The sequence below is a fragment of the Coptis chinensis genome, chromosome 2, assembly GCF_015680905.1.
Source record: "Coptis chinensis isolate HL-2020 chromosome 2, ASM1568090v1, whole genome shotgun sequence".
Lineage (NCBI taxonomy): Eukaryota > Viridiplantae > Streptophyta > Magnoliopsida > Ranunculales > Ranunculaceae > Coptis > Coptis chinensis.
In genome coordinates this window covers 43,447,862-43,461,119 of record NC_141457.1, presented here as the reverse complement: position 1 = coordinate 43,461,119, position 13,258 = coordinate 43,447,862, and the positions used below count along the sequence as shown (strand labels likewise).

General features: G+C 36.9%; 2 long non-coding RNA genes across 3 annotated transcripts; both read left to right on the top strand.

The window, feature by feature from the left end:
• The first annotated feature begins 1,322 nt into the window (after positions 1–1,322).
• On the top strand, positions 1,323–1,926 carry LOC147516134 (uncharacterized). Its single transcript, XR_015213589.1, has 2 exons — positions 1,323–1,492; positions 1,702–1,926. It is a non-coding gene; the product is annotated as an uncharacterized LOC147516134 (long non-coding RNA).
• Positions 1,927–2,995: 1,069 nt separating this feature from the next.
• LOC147516133 (uncharacterized) lies at positions 2,996–9,055 on the top strand. Of its 2 annotated transcripts, XR_015213588.1 has the most exons (5): positions 2,996–3,214; positions 3,299–3,458; positions 4,915–4,976; positions 8,465–8,530; positions 8,946–9,055. It is a non-coding gene; the product is annotated as an uncharacterized LOC147516133 (long non-coding RNA). The 2 variants fall into 2 exon arrangements; XR_015213587.1 differs by having other exon boundaries at positions 2,997–3,458.
• The last annotated feature ends 4,203 nt before the right edge of the window (positions 9,056–13,258 follow it).

Genomic DNA, 13,258 nt, shown 5'->3' with positions numbered 1-13,258 from the left:
AAAGAATTGAAGGTTATGATAGAGTTGGCTATCACGGTGGCTGTCAAGTTATAATGATCTATCTTCTCAAATTGAAAAAAACTTTCAATTTGAGAGGATAGATCATTATAATTTGATAGCCTCATGAGGTAGCTAACTCTATCATGTTCAACTTCTCAAATATTTCCTTATATTTTAGGTTAAGAGTCGTTCCATAGACATGGATAAACAAAGTCATAGCACTACATCACATACACAAAGGTTAAGTGTGACAACAATAATGTGGGAAAAGGACGAGAAGGCCTACACAAAAAGTGAACAAGAAGAATGAGAGAGAGAGAGGGAAAACAGAAAATGGTTATGGTAATCATCATCTACTAGATGAAGCCTATGACATGGGGGATTTGGGTCTGCTAGTGGTGTGTCATTAACCTCTACTCGTTTATGTGATGTAAATACTACGAATTTTTTTATCTCTAACTTTTCTATTACTGAACAATTAACCTAGAGGTATGAGGGTTTCACTATGCCATTTCCCTAGCTATTATTTGAATTCACATTCAAAGCACGGCCTAATAGGTATGGAAATATAGGAACCTCATATAAGAAAAGAAGGTTATAATAGAGTTGGCTATCCCGGTAGCTGTCAAGTTATAATGATCTATCCTCTCAAATTGAAACTTTTAATTTGAGAGGATAGATCATTATAACTTGACAGCCTCCTGGGGTAGCTAACTCTATCATGTCCAGCTTCTCAAATATTTCCTTATATTTTAGGTTAAGAGTTGTTCCATAGACATGGATAAACAATGTCATAGTACTACATCACATGCACAAAGGTTAACTGTGACAAAAATAATGTGGGAAAAGGACGAAAAAGCCGGCTTACACAAAAAGTGAACAAGAAGAATGAGAGAGAGGGAAAACAGAAAGTGGTTATGGTAATATGTGTTGACAACTGTCCGACTACAGCAAAGCTTGGTGAAAAGCTACTTTCAGTAGAATCTTCAGCAACGTTTCAATGTCTTGATTCCCGAAAGCAGCTAGTGGTTGGGAGGTTTTTCAAGTCTGCACATGTAAAGTTTGTAAAATGTAAGTCAATCTGAAAACCTTTTATGATGCCTACTGTTCATTTGATTATAAAGAATGAGTAGTCGTATGTATTTGCAATGACAATTGAGTTTTCCATCACTGAGATGTATATGTTATTGTATTAACTGGTGTGCGTAATGTATATGTTTCATTGCAACACGGTTGCTTGGGATGGAGACATAATTCAAGTGCACGATAAGTAGCTGGAAAAATTGATGCTTAACAGATTTGTTAATGGCCAGGTAAGCTATGTACACAATTTTTTCTCATATATCATCGATGAAAATTGACTTACTTCTGGGATGCACTATGCATGTATTAAATTGGTATCCTCGAGAGATAGAGAAGATAGTTGATAGTGGTCGTATGCCTCATAACAGAGCACTTACCAATTGAATTCGATCTCCTCATGAGGCTTTAGGTACTTGGTGAACCTGTTTATTGCTTATGTTGCATGTTCATTTAGAATGATGCCAAATAGAATTAGATTAATGTTTTGTTTATGCTTATGTCTTGAGTTGAGGTTGTGGAAATTTTACTTATGAACTCGGCTCATTTATATCCAATTTCTTATACATCAAGTTTTTGAAGTTTGAGACTAACATGATTATTTTTTTGTTGTAAAAATAGGTACACACCCTAGAATGTGAGAGTGCAGGCGGTGGGGCTACTTTTAAATGTGATACTTGCTGTTTCGTATTTGTCGCATTGGAATCGATAACTCAAATGGCCAGAAGAGGAAGCTCTTCCGTAGATTTGTTGCTGTCATTTCCCATTGTTAACCTTTACCTTAGATTACCTATGTACTCCATCTGTACTTCATCTTGCTTGAAATAAGTGATTTGCTTTCAATGATTCATATGGTCCATCTGTACTTCATCATGCTTGAAATAAGTGACCTGCTTTCAATGACTCATTTTTAGTCCTCTACTTTGTATATTGTGGTTTGAGGATTTGTTCACCTCGTCAGTGTAATACAATGAGAAAGCTAAAACAAGAAAAAACCAAAAAGATTAAAATACCTAGATATAGAAACAAGGGGAGCCTAGAAAAACAAAGCACACAAACAATTAGGGGACAAACAAACCTTCTAACAGTTTTTAAACATTGAATTTGATCGGTTTTTACTTCTAGTGTAAGATTCCTATGCATTTATTGAAGCCGAAGTAGTTATCATCGATCATGTTATTATTCCCTCGGAAACAAATATGAATAACTTTCCATTGTGTAATGTCAGTGGCAATTCGAAATATTTCAGAAGTTTCTCCATCCTAAAACCCTCCTAAAAAAACCATCATTAGTAATAATAGAACCAACAACGAAGAAGCTTTCCTTATCCCTTTACTAAAAAAAAACCCTAACAATAATAAAACGAAAAACCCTAACAGCATAATAGAGAGGAAGGATAGGTTTAGGGACTTGGTTCTCCGTTGGGAACTTCTTATTACTAGTGAATAATTAGTTTATGCCCATTACTGAGGGTGCATTGCTGTTTGTAACGATGTGTTGTTATAGGTGAGGCTCTCTCTCACTTCCTTTGTACTGTCTCCAGATTATCATATTTGAGGTCGGATCATATTTCAAAAAACAAAAATAGTATGATATATGAGGTCGGATGATATATCTAATGGCAAGTAGATTACAATGTCATTTGTTGTTGGATACTTAATTATATGCTATATCTAGTAGTTTAATAGTAGTATGCTACATATAATAATTTAAGAGTGCTGTATTAGGCGCCACTGAAATTAGATTGGGCAGCCTCCAGCCCAAGTCCAAACAACAAAGCCCAACTAAAGGCCCAGTACACCCCCCACCAAATCGCCGAAACCGGAAAAACCTCTTCAACCGGTCATCTCTATCGCGCAAAATCCTTCGCGAAACCCTAACAAACAATACCCAAAATCAATTTCGTGAAGCAATCTAATCCATAAACAATCGCGAAATTACAACCTTACAACATAAACAATCAAACAATCTATTGTTTATTATAAGAACTTGAGCAGGTTAGTTCGAAATTTGATGGATTTCAAAATTTGATGGATTGAAGAACTTGAGCAGGTTGGTTCTTCGCGATTGAACTGATTTAGTTCTTCTCACTGCCCAATCTCTCGAAATTTGATGGATTGAAGCCCAGCAACAGGTTAGTTCTTCGCGAATGGTCTTCAAAAATCAGCTATTTCGAAATTGAAGCAAAACATAACACCCACAGCTATTTCGAAATCAGCTTCTTATCCACACTCACAGCTATTTCGAAAAAGTCACTCCAACTTCAACTTCAAAATCACTGCCGATTGTTACTCCAACTTCAAACCGCGTCGTCAGGACTCAGGCATCAATCAATTGAGACAAATTTAGAAGTAATCAATCACTGTGGAAAGATATAGGTAAGTTCCTTAACAGTACTTTAAGTTTCTAATGTTAGTCAAAGTTCTTGTTAAAATATCGCATTATAATTGGTACACCATTCTATATTTCCAAGTTCGCTCGCTCTCTCTCAACGAACGAGCGAACTCGGTCTATACGGAACATTCATTAAAGATGTCAAGCGTGTCGTCGTTAAGGTTCATTTTTGTCGTTGATTTTATTTTTAGGAAACTATAATTATTGAACTATAATCATTTTTGTCGTTGTAATTGAGATTGAATAGTTGTCTTTATTATTGTAATAATTCAACATTGTGTAGAGTAGATTGTTAGTTTTTTTTTCCAAGTAGTGACAAAGTTTGACAACCAATGCCAAAGTTTGATGATCAAATTTCTTGCTAAATTTGCCTTTTGACCTGTTACCAGTGAGAACTCAAGTCAAGATCTCTTTATTGTTCTTATAAGATGCATTTTACTTGATTTGTTTATATTTATATTTCACTGTGGCTAAGTTTAGGTCAGTTATATGAAGAGACAGTACTAAGCTAGATTGGCCTGAGTAGACAAATATTGTATGGGCTCTTCTTGTGCCATTGGCTCGACGGGAGGCTCATGCACACTAACTAAAACTTATTGATTAACCGAGCTTGTACTGTTGTACATATTGAAGTTCAGTTGGCTCGAATCGAAGTCTTGACAGTTGATACTTGATACTAGCCTTAGTCTAGGTTGGGGCCAAAGGTTATTGCATCCGTCTGTTGGTCTGCATGAAAGAATAAAGTAGCTCCGTAGCTCCATTAGTTAAAAAAAATCTCAGGACACATAATTCTTTATTTAACGTATATATAAGATAAAGAAATCATATTGCATGCAGTCATGATAAAGAAAGCACCCAGTTGAATTTTTATGATGAGGAAGAGTAATGCTATTCTAACCTTAAGTTAATGTAAGTTATACAAGCTAGTTTTCAAGACCCTAGGTTTTGAGTAGTGTTATTTGTATAGTGGTTATTTAACGATAGTTTGTTTTTTTTCACCAATAGAAATGATATCGCAGTGTATATTATTATCTTTTTTATACATTTTGATGGTAATAAGTAATAACGATGATGGTATAGTAGAGTTTTTGTTTAGTTTAGCACCATTCACTGTTATGATGATAAATGGTATCATTAATTTCCCTTTAGTTGCATTTAATCGAAAATCATTTGTTTTACCAATTTAAAGAATTTCGTGTATTTGGGATTTGGTATAATGTATGAGGCGATTATGGTAAGGATGACTATAGAGTAAATAAGGATTAGGAGGTATATCAACTTGTTTATCAATTGGTTTGAGTGTCTCCCTCGCATTTTCAACAGTGTGAGTTTAAAAGGATTGAAGGAATTGTGAATATGTCGTAGTCTTGATTGCATTATTGAGTGGCGTTAGAATCCTTTAGAGTTGTAGCTGATAGCTCCTGTACTTGATTTGCACAGGAGTTTCACCAGATAGCCATCCAGCTTACATCTTCTCACAATCCAATCGTCTCACAATCCAGGTATGGCGCACTAGATATAACTGTTATTTTCCTCTCACATTGCACTCGAAGTATGTCTTCTACTCACATTTTCTGTAATGTTTCTATTCTTGTCTTTGGGTTCACCAATTTTTTTGGTGTAGAAACTGAGAATCTCTTATTAGCTTCTACAAGATATTTTATTTGCTTTGAAAGATTAGTTTTTTATGTGTGAGTGGTAACGTGAAATTAAGAAATGGGTTGTTCACCATTTTTTTTTTTGTTTTTGTAGTTTTATAAGTGTGTGTTAGTAATTGAGTTTGTTTGAGAAGTAGAATATTTGTTCTGAAGCTCAAATGAATTTGCAGTTTATACAAGTGACCCAACCATGTACTATAAAGCATTATATTATACATTGCATATGCCAATTAAACTAAAGAAAGCTATTGTTTTGTTTTTTTTTTCGATGTTGATGGAATAATGACAATTGCAATTTGGCACATGCCATTGTGTTCTAAATAGTATTGTTGTGGCTGAACAGTTATATTTGAACTAGATGCTTAATCAGCCCACTTCCATTCCGTGTGGGTTATATTGAAACAAATTTACAAATGGTAGACCGGAGGATCAGTAGGCAAAACAGAGTCCAACAAACCCACACCCACTTTCTCATGAGTTAGGACACAATGAGGTTTTCAAAGCTTTAAGACCTATAGACCATCCAACATGCTCGACCTTTAACCCTCTCAAAAAAGCACATCGCTTTCCAAGCTTTGAAGCCTTAGTCGTAAAAGCTATATTCTCGCATTTTTCCGAAGGTAACTACTAACTAAACTAATAATTGAAACCTGAATGTTTTAAATTATGAGGCTCATTATTTTAATTCCTCACCAATGGACTTCACTCACTTTGTATATTTCTCTTTTATTGTGTTTATGAATTCTTTAGCATGCTATAAATGTAATGGTTTGTGTTTCACATATAGGATTTAAAATGTACATATATTTAGCTAAGATTGATCTATACTTGGGTGTCGGCAGAGTAGTTGGCTTCTCTTTAAGGAGAAGTTAAGTAGCAAAAGCCGAGCTTGAGATATTATAAACACTTACCTGCTTTACTACCTCCTCGCCAAGTGTAGAATGTTAGACCCAAAATCACATATAACAGCATTAGGCTTTGATTCTATCCAAATTGATGTTAGCAATGCCATATAACTAGACCCAAAAGCCGAGTGTGTTATCCCAGGGCATTGTGGTGTTTTTTTGACTGTTTGCCCTTCCTTCAAACTTACTGAATGTATGTTATCAAGGTGGTTTCCCTATGCTTGACGAGGGACAGAGTCAAGTTCATTTTGTTGCAGAGAGAGTCCAGTTATTTTGTTGTAATACTTGAGTCCTGAGATGCTGCAAGAAGTCTGATTATCAAAAACTTAAAACCACTATCACATTGCAATGTTTTGATTCAACCATTAGATAAATAGACCTTCAAATTCAGGAGTTGACAGCGCGCGCATATGGCATTAGCCTAGATGTGGTGTTTGGTCCAATAGTGATCTGGTATCTAATTTAACAATATTCATCGTCAACAATCCTAAGTACACTAAAGGTGTTCCAATGGATAGTGAGGCTATAGCCAGTAGGCGGAAGAGGCAGCCTCAATACCCGCCACGTTAAATAACAAAAATCACCACCTAAATTGCTGCTGTCTGAAGAGTTACAACTTCTTTTCTGATGTAGAATAAGGATTCCGGTTCTAACCCAATTTTTCCAAATCTTTTATTTTTGGGTCAATAAAATAACATTTTTACTATAATATGAGTGTGAGAGGTTCACAGTAATAACCATAATAAGCTACATCAAAGTTGTACTATAGGTCCCAATCCATTACAACTTAATCAAAACTCTAAAAAGAGTCTCACCTCATTTCCAAGTACAGGCCATACTTATGATTAACATCCCTACAATGAAACACCACAACCTTAAAGCGTGTAGTCATGACTTATGAAGCACAGGCCATAAACTAGGATGGCTGAGTGTTTTTTCTAACTCTAAATGGCAGCAAAGTTAGGAACTTCCCCTGTGAGAGTATTGAATGAGAGATCAAGTGTAGCATTTGAAAGTATTGAATGAGAGATCAAGAAACTTTCTTGGTGCAATACTAGGGCCAGGGTACGTCATGGGTCCCCAACGACTTTAGGATAGGTCTTGGACATAGCTCGCCAGAGCCCCACTACTTGGATCTCTTGGGGGTAGCGAGGTTTCCTAAGACAAAGTTCTAGCGCTTTCACGCCATGCATATTGGCTTGGTCTTTGTGCCATCAATATATTGCTTGTCTGAACTCCTTATATAGGTGGAAAACTATATTTCCACTATAAACTTAAAGGGAACACTAGAAATTCTTCTCTAGAGACTGAGTATAGAAACTAGTCTTGGTCACATCCGTGACACCGTAGCTCAAATGACTGAAAAATTTATTGCTTCGCGTTCAATAGACTCTAGACTGCCTAAAGTATTCAAATTGCACCAGCTGACTCTTGAAGGCTTTTTTTTTTTTCAAGCATAATCCTTCTTCGGAGATGATTCTCATCAATCTTTTCTTTGTGATATTTGTAGTCGGTGGGGAGCTTTAACTCACGTTAAACTATGTTAGCCAGAGTCTATACTTAGTAAGAACAAGGCTCATAATATTTCGTAAACTTACGAAGTTCTTGTCAACAAAAAGGAAATAAGTAGCAAAGAGAAGATATACTATGTCAAACTGTACTTTCTCAAAATTCATTTTCTCGTAAACTTATCGGAGTTGGATAGTAAAGTGAAAGAGGTCATTTGTTAGTGTAGCAAATATCATTATAAAGTAACAGCAGTGTAAATTTTATTTTTCTCTTGTTTGGCAATCACTAGTTTAGTTATATAAAAACATGTTGAATATTGCTTTGTAAAGTAAATAATGAATAAGTTCTTTTTCTTTAAAAACTTGTGAGTTTGAAGACCATCTAAACATGTAGTTTGATGAGTGATCGCAGTGCTTAGCCATGTTTGGGTATCATCCGGACTTGGGGTTGTTGTTTTACTATCTAGGATGCTATTAAGTTGGTCTATAGTATGATCGAGTAAATGATGAGGAGTCATATTGCAAAGATAAGCTGCAATATGACTTGACTGCATTTAATTTGCATAAGTCAAGACTTGAAGCTACTTTTGTTAGAGATTATTTTACATTCTATAAAGTTCTCCATTTTAGTAATAATACGCTTTAGAAAATACTAGCGATGCTACCCCATGGTGATACCCCCAAACATGTGATTTAGAGCCCGCTTGAAAATTAAAAAATGAGTTGCTTTACATCTTGTTGCTAAACTTTCATAGTGCTCATCTTTCATACCTAGTATTTTCCTTTAGGGCTTGATGTTATAAGAGAAGATACTTTTACCATTTTATGATTAGTGTCTCTGTACATTCTGTTACTCACCTTTTATATTGCTTATGTTCTTGAGTCTTGACTAATGAGTAATGACCTTGATTACATGCAGCTTTTACGAGTACTTGCTTAAGGTCTGGATACAGGGGAACAAAACTGAAGCGGTAAAGCATTATAGGTGAGAAGCTTTTTCTTTGGTTATCAAATTTACTGAATGTACAATCAAGGTAGTTTTTTTGGGTGGTTTCCCCTATGCTTGACGAGGGACAGAAATTGTATTGTGGGTTGAATATTTTATAGGGTGTTATGTACATATGGTTGTTGGAAGGATGTCATTATTGATTTCCAGGTTATGACACACAGTTTAAGTATACTAAATGTTGACTAAACAAAGGAAACTCTGCCCAAAATTCGATAGAATTTGGATAGTGTAACGCCTCATTCTATTTCTTCATATATACTTGGAGTTATCATAGCAAGCTTATAAGTATATTAGTTTTACAACTGGGATGATCTCTTTTTTCTAGTGGTTTTCTTTGTACATTGTTTATTTAAATATGGTTTACTAATACTTATTTTATTTTTCTTTATAGCGATGGGTCCTCGATCAAAGAATGTGAAGAATGTAGCAAAACTACATTGAAGGGTGTTAAGAAATTGTTTGGTGGCGGTTCCTCTAGCGGTGATGCAGTTGGAAGAAAAAAAGACATAGGGCGACGGCTTAACGGCATCGCCGCAGAGGGGACCATTTGGAAAAAGCGGTTCCTGAGGTTCCTGAGGTTCCTGAGGTTGATTCGTTTAGTGAAGATAGTGTAGATAGTGTAGATAGTGATACTAATGTAGGTTTAGATGTAGGTTTAGACAAAGGGAAGAGTATAGTAGAAGAGGAGAGTGAGAGTGAGGAGGAGAGTGAGGAGGAGGATGAGCAGGATGATGATGTTGAAGAATATGTGGTAGAAGACGTACCACCAGTGGAAGAAGCACCTCCGGTATTGGATTTCGTAAGAAAATCCAATGATGATTTGGAGTTTCAAAGAGGTGTGTATGGGGGAGGCCCGTATGAGTCAGAGTTGTTGTATGACTATGCGGTGCATGTCGCTCGCGATGTTTGGGAGAGAAGGGTAATATTTTGTTTTTCTTGTGTACTTTGATTTTCTTTTACAAAATCTTTTGTTTCTGTTCATATATATCTAATGCGTGCTCGGTTGTTTCAGAGGATCGCTGAGTTGAAGTGTGTTTCACACTTAGCGAAGTTATCCCAATGGAATTTCAAAATGAATGTGAAAGGTCTCCGAGATTTGCCGCGGCGTTGAGAAGGATCGGGTTGTTTGATCTCGTGGAAGGTTATCACGAGCATATGGATCCACCATTGATCTCTCGCGTTTGTGGAGAGATGGCATCCGAGACCAACACCTTCCATATGCCATTGGGGAGATGATCGCGACTTTGGACGATGTTGTCCAAATCTGTGGAGTCACAGTTAGAGGAAGAGCGGTGCAAGGGGACAGTGAGCTGAACTTACAACAATCGATAAATCTCTTACATCTTGGTCTGGGGCTCCCTATTGATTTGATTAGGGCGGAGATGGAAGCTAGCAAGTTCACTTCAAAAGTAAGGCTAGAATTCATCCGGAAGCATTTTGCGAACAAGATTCATGATAGCCCTATATGTGACGCCGGCTGAATGTGGTAGAGAAGGCCTCGAGTTTCCAGGATGTTCAACGGACTGTTAGAGCTTTTATTCTGTTTTTCTTTGGATGTGCCGTTTTTACTGACAAGTCTGGGACTGGAGTGCCTATATGTTATCTGAGGCCGTTGTTGAAATTCAGTGAGATAGAAGAGTATGCATGGGGTGCAAAGAATTTTGGCGCTTTTATATAGGGTCTCGGGCGCCACATGTGCGAAGGTGAAAGGGGTTACAGCTATATGACTCTTTCTACGTAAAACTTGAGTATTTTAGAGTTTATTTTTTTAATGTTAATTTTATTACTCTATCAATATGTTAACTATTTGTGTATATCTAGGCATGGATCTATGAGTATTTTCCCGTATTCATGACAAATCCCAAACTTCAACTATATCTCGCCTCACCAAGCTCACAGACATCCCCCGCCGCTCCACACTATTACGACACATAACGTATGCATTGCAGTTTATCGGCGATAATTGATGATTTGAATGAGTTCAATGTAAGTATTAAATTCAATGACAATTTGGTATTTAAGTTTCTTTATATTTATTTTTAGTAATTGATCATTAGAGTTGTTAATGACACATTTGATTTTGTTTCAGGTTGTTTGGCATCCCTACAAAAATATCGAGATACAAACCCCGATCGATGACATTGCATTTTTGAGGGATTGCTATATTTTTTCAACATTGTCGAGCTTTACTGCCGCAAAGGTGGTGGTCGGTTAGGTCACGTGCAACTTGTACCTAGAGATCCTCCAATGCCAAATTGGAGAACAAGAACCGTGGCAGACGCTGGTATGAGGTGAGCCGGACCAATATTGGGCCACTTTTTATCGAGTCGTCGGCGCGAATCACGGATTCAACTCGCAACCGAGGACCTATTTCGCCTTATCCATGGGAGTGTCATCAAAACTACATGACTTGGTATGCGAGGAATTCTCATGTAGTTTTGGTGAACCCTGAGCTTCTTCCTATTCATCCCTCCCTGGGAGACACGGCCTAACTGTTCACCGATTGTAAGTATTGTGATTTTAATTGAGTTTTCTCTAACCGTGATTTTTGCATTCGATTGGTAACTTATCTTGTTTTTTCTTTTTTCGACAAAACGATGTCATCGATGAAACCAGTCGTTTGCTAGAGAGAGGTCTGCAATTGGCTGGGAATGATCTGCCAGAGGAAGCAAGGTCCTCCTTCGAACAGGCGTACAACTTGACTAGGTGCAAGTACATTGGTGGGCGCTATAGTTGATTTGTTTCAGTTTAGGGTTTGTAACTTTGTAATTTAGTTTGATAGATGTAATTTGTTTCAGTTTAGGGTTTGTAATTTTGTTAACTTCGAATGAATTGATGGATATGATGTTTGCATGAATGTTTGAATGGAATTTAATGTTTAGGGTTTAGGGTTTAATGTTTGAATGGAATTTTATGTATGGATGAATTTGATGAATGAGAGTGTTTGATATCTGATGTTTGAGTGAAAAAGTGGAATTTGATGAATGAGAGTGTTTGATATTTGATGTTTGAATGGAAAAGTGGAATTTGATGAATATGAAAGTGTTGTAAAAACAAAACGAATTTTGAAAATTTTTCTTCCAAACGACCCAGCCGCATCGTTTGGCATAAAGGCCAAACGACCTCAGCAGATCGTTTTTCCTTTAAACCAAACGACCACGGCAGATCGTTCGCTTTTAATCTCAAACGACCCAGCCAGATCGTTTGGTATAAAGGCCAAACGACATGGCCACATCGTTTGGTATAAAGGCCAAACGACATGACCACATCGTTTGGCCTTTAGACCAAACGATCTGGCTGGGTCGTTTTGTATTAAAGCCAAACGACTTCACCGTGTAGTTTCGGTCATTATTGACAACATACGAACATTATTTCAAATCACTCGATTGCGGTCCGAATCAATTAGTCGATCACTCGATTGCCATCCGAATCAACTTAGTCGATCATTCGATTTCAAAATCACTCGATTGACGTCCGAATCAACTTAGTCGATCGCTCTATTTCCAAATCACTCGATTGCCGTCCGAATCAACTTAATCGATCACTCGATTTCCAAATCAAATCAAATAAAAGCCCTAACATTATTTCCAAATAACAAAAAAATAAAATAAAATTACATTTGTTCCAAATTACATTAAAATATCAAATTACATCAATATATCACTTAGTCGATCGCTCGATTTCAAAATCACTCGATTGCCATCCGAATCAACTTAGTCGATTACTCGATTTCCAAATCAAATCAAATAAAAGCCTTAACATTGATAACATAAAAATCAAATCAAATTACACTTGTTCCAAATTACATCAAAATACAAATTACATCAAAATATCATATCGACAACATACAAACAACTTAATCGATAACATGTACTGTTGGGTCTTCAACAAGCTCCTTTTCCCATATTAAATTGGGAATGTTCAATGCCATAAATTGCAATTGCCTTACTGTCAAGGCCAAATTCCAACTTTCAGCAATTTCATATCGAGCTCTAAGCCATTGGCGCATTACTGGAGGAACCGGACAATCTTCAACAAGTTCAACATTGACAAAATGATTTCCACCAACATGTGCGCTACCCAACACTTGGGTCACTCTCGCAGGATTTGCTTGGGTTCTCAGCGGCATGAGAAGGAAGCACTGACGAGCTCCTAAATGCATAAGGACAACATTAAATCTTGAAGCAAATAAGTATCCAGCAAAAGGCATGCTCATCCACTTATTTAAGGGTGCGTAACCTTCTTCATGTAGGATTTCCTTCATCGAATAAAACCTCACTTTGATTATACAAAGTACAATAAAGGGGAGGTTGTCGAAGCTCTTCGTACAACTCCCTTCTCATCTGTGGCCATTCTTCTTGACTTCTTCCTAATGCAATGCAGAAAGCTCTATAACCGCAGTTGCCATCGCCAACAGGGTCATGGACTCTAACAATGTATTTATGCATTTCTTCAAGAATATCCAACCCGTAATCCTTAGGACCCCTCGTCTTTCCAAAGTCTAAGCCATCTCACATTTAGGTGGTGTGACTGTTTTTGGAGAAGGCTTATTTCGTGGTGGTGGTTGTTTTTTGGTGTTTTGGGGAGAAGGTTTATTTCTTGGTGTGGTTGTTTTGGTGTTTTTTTGGAGAAGGCTTATTTGTTGGTGTGGTGTGGATGTTTTGGGTTGGTAGTTTTGGAGAAGACTTCTTTCTTGGTGTAGTG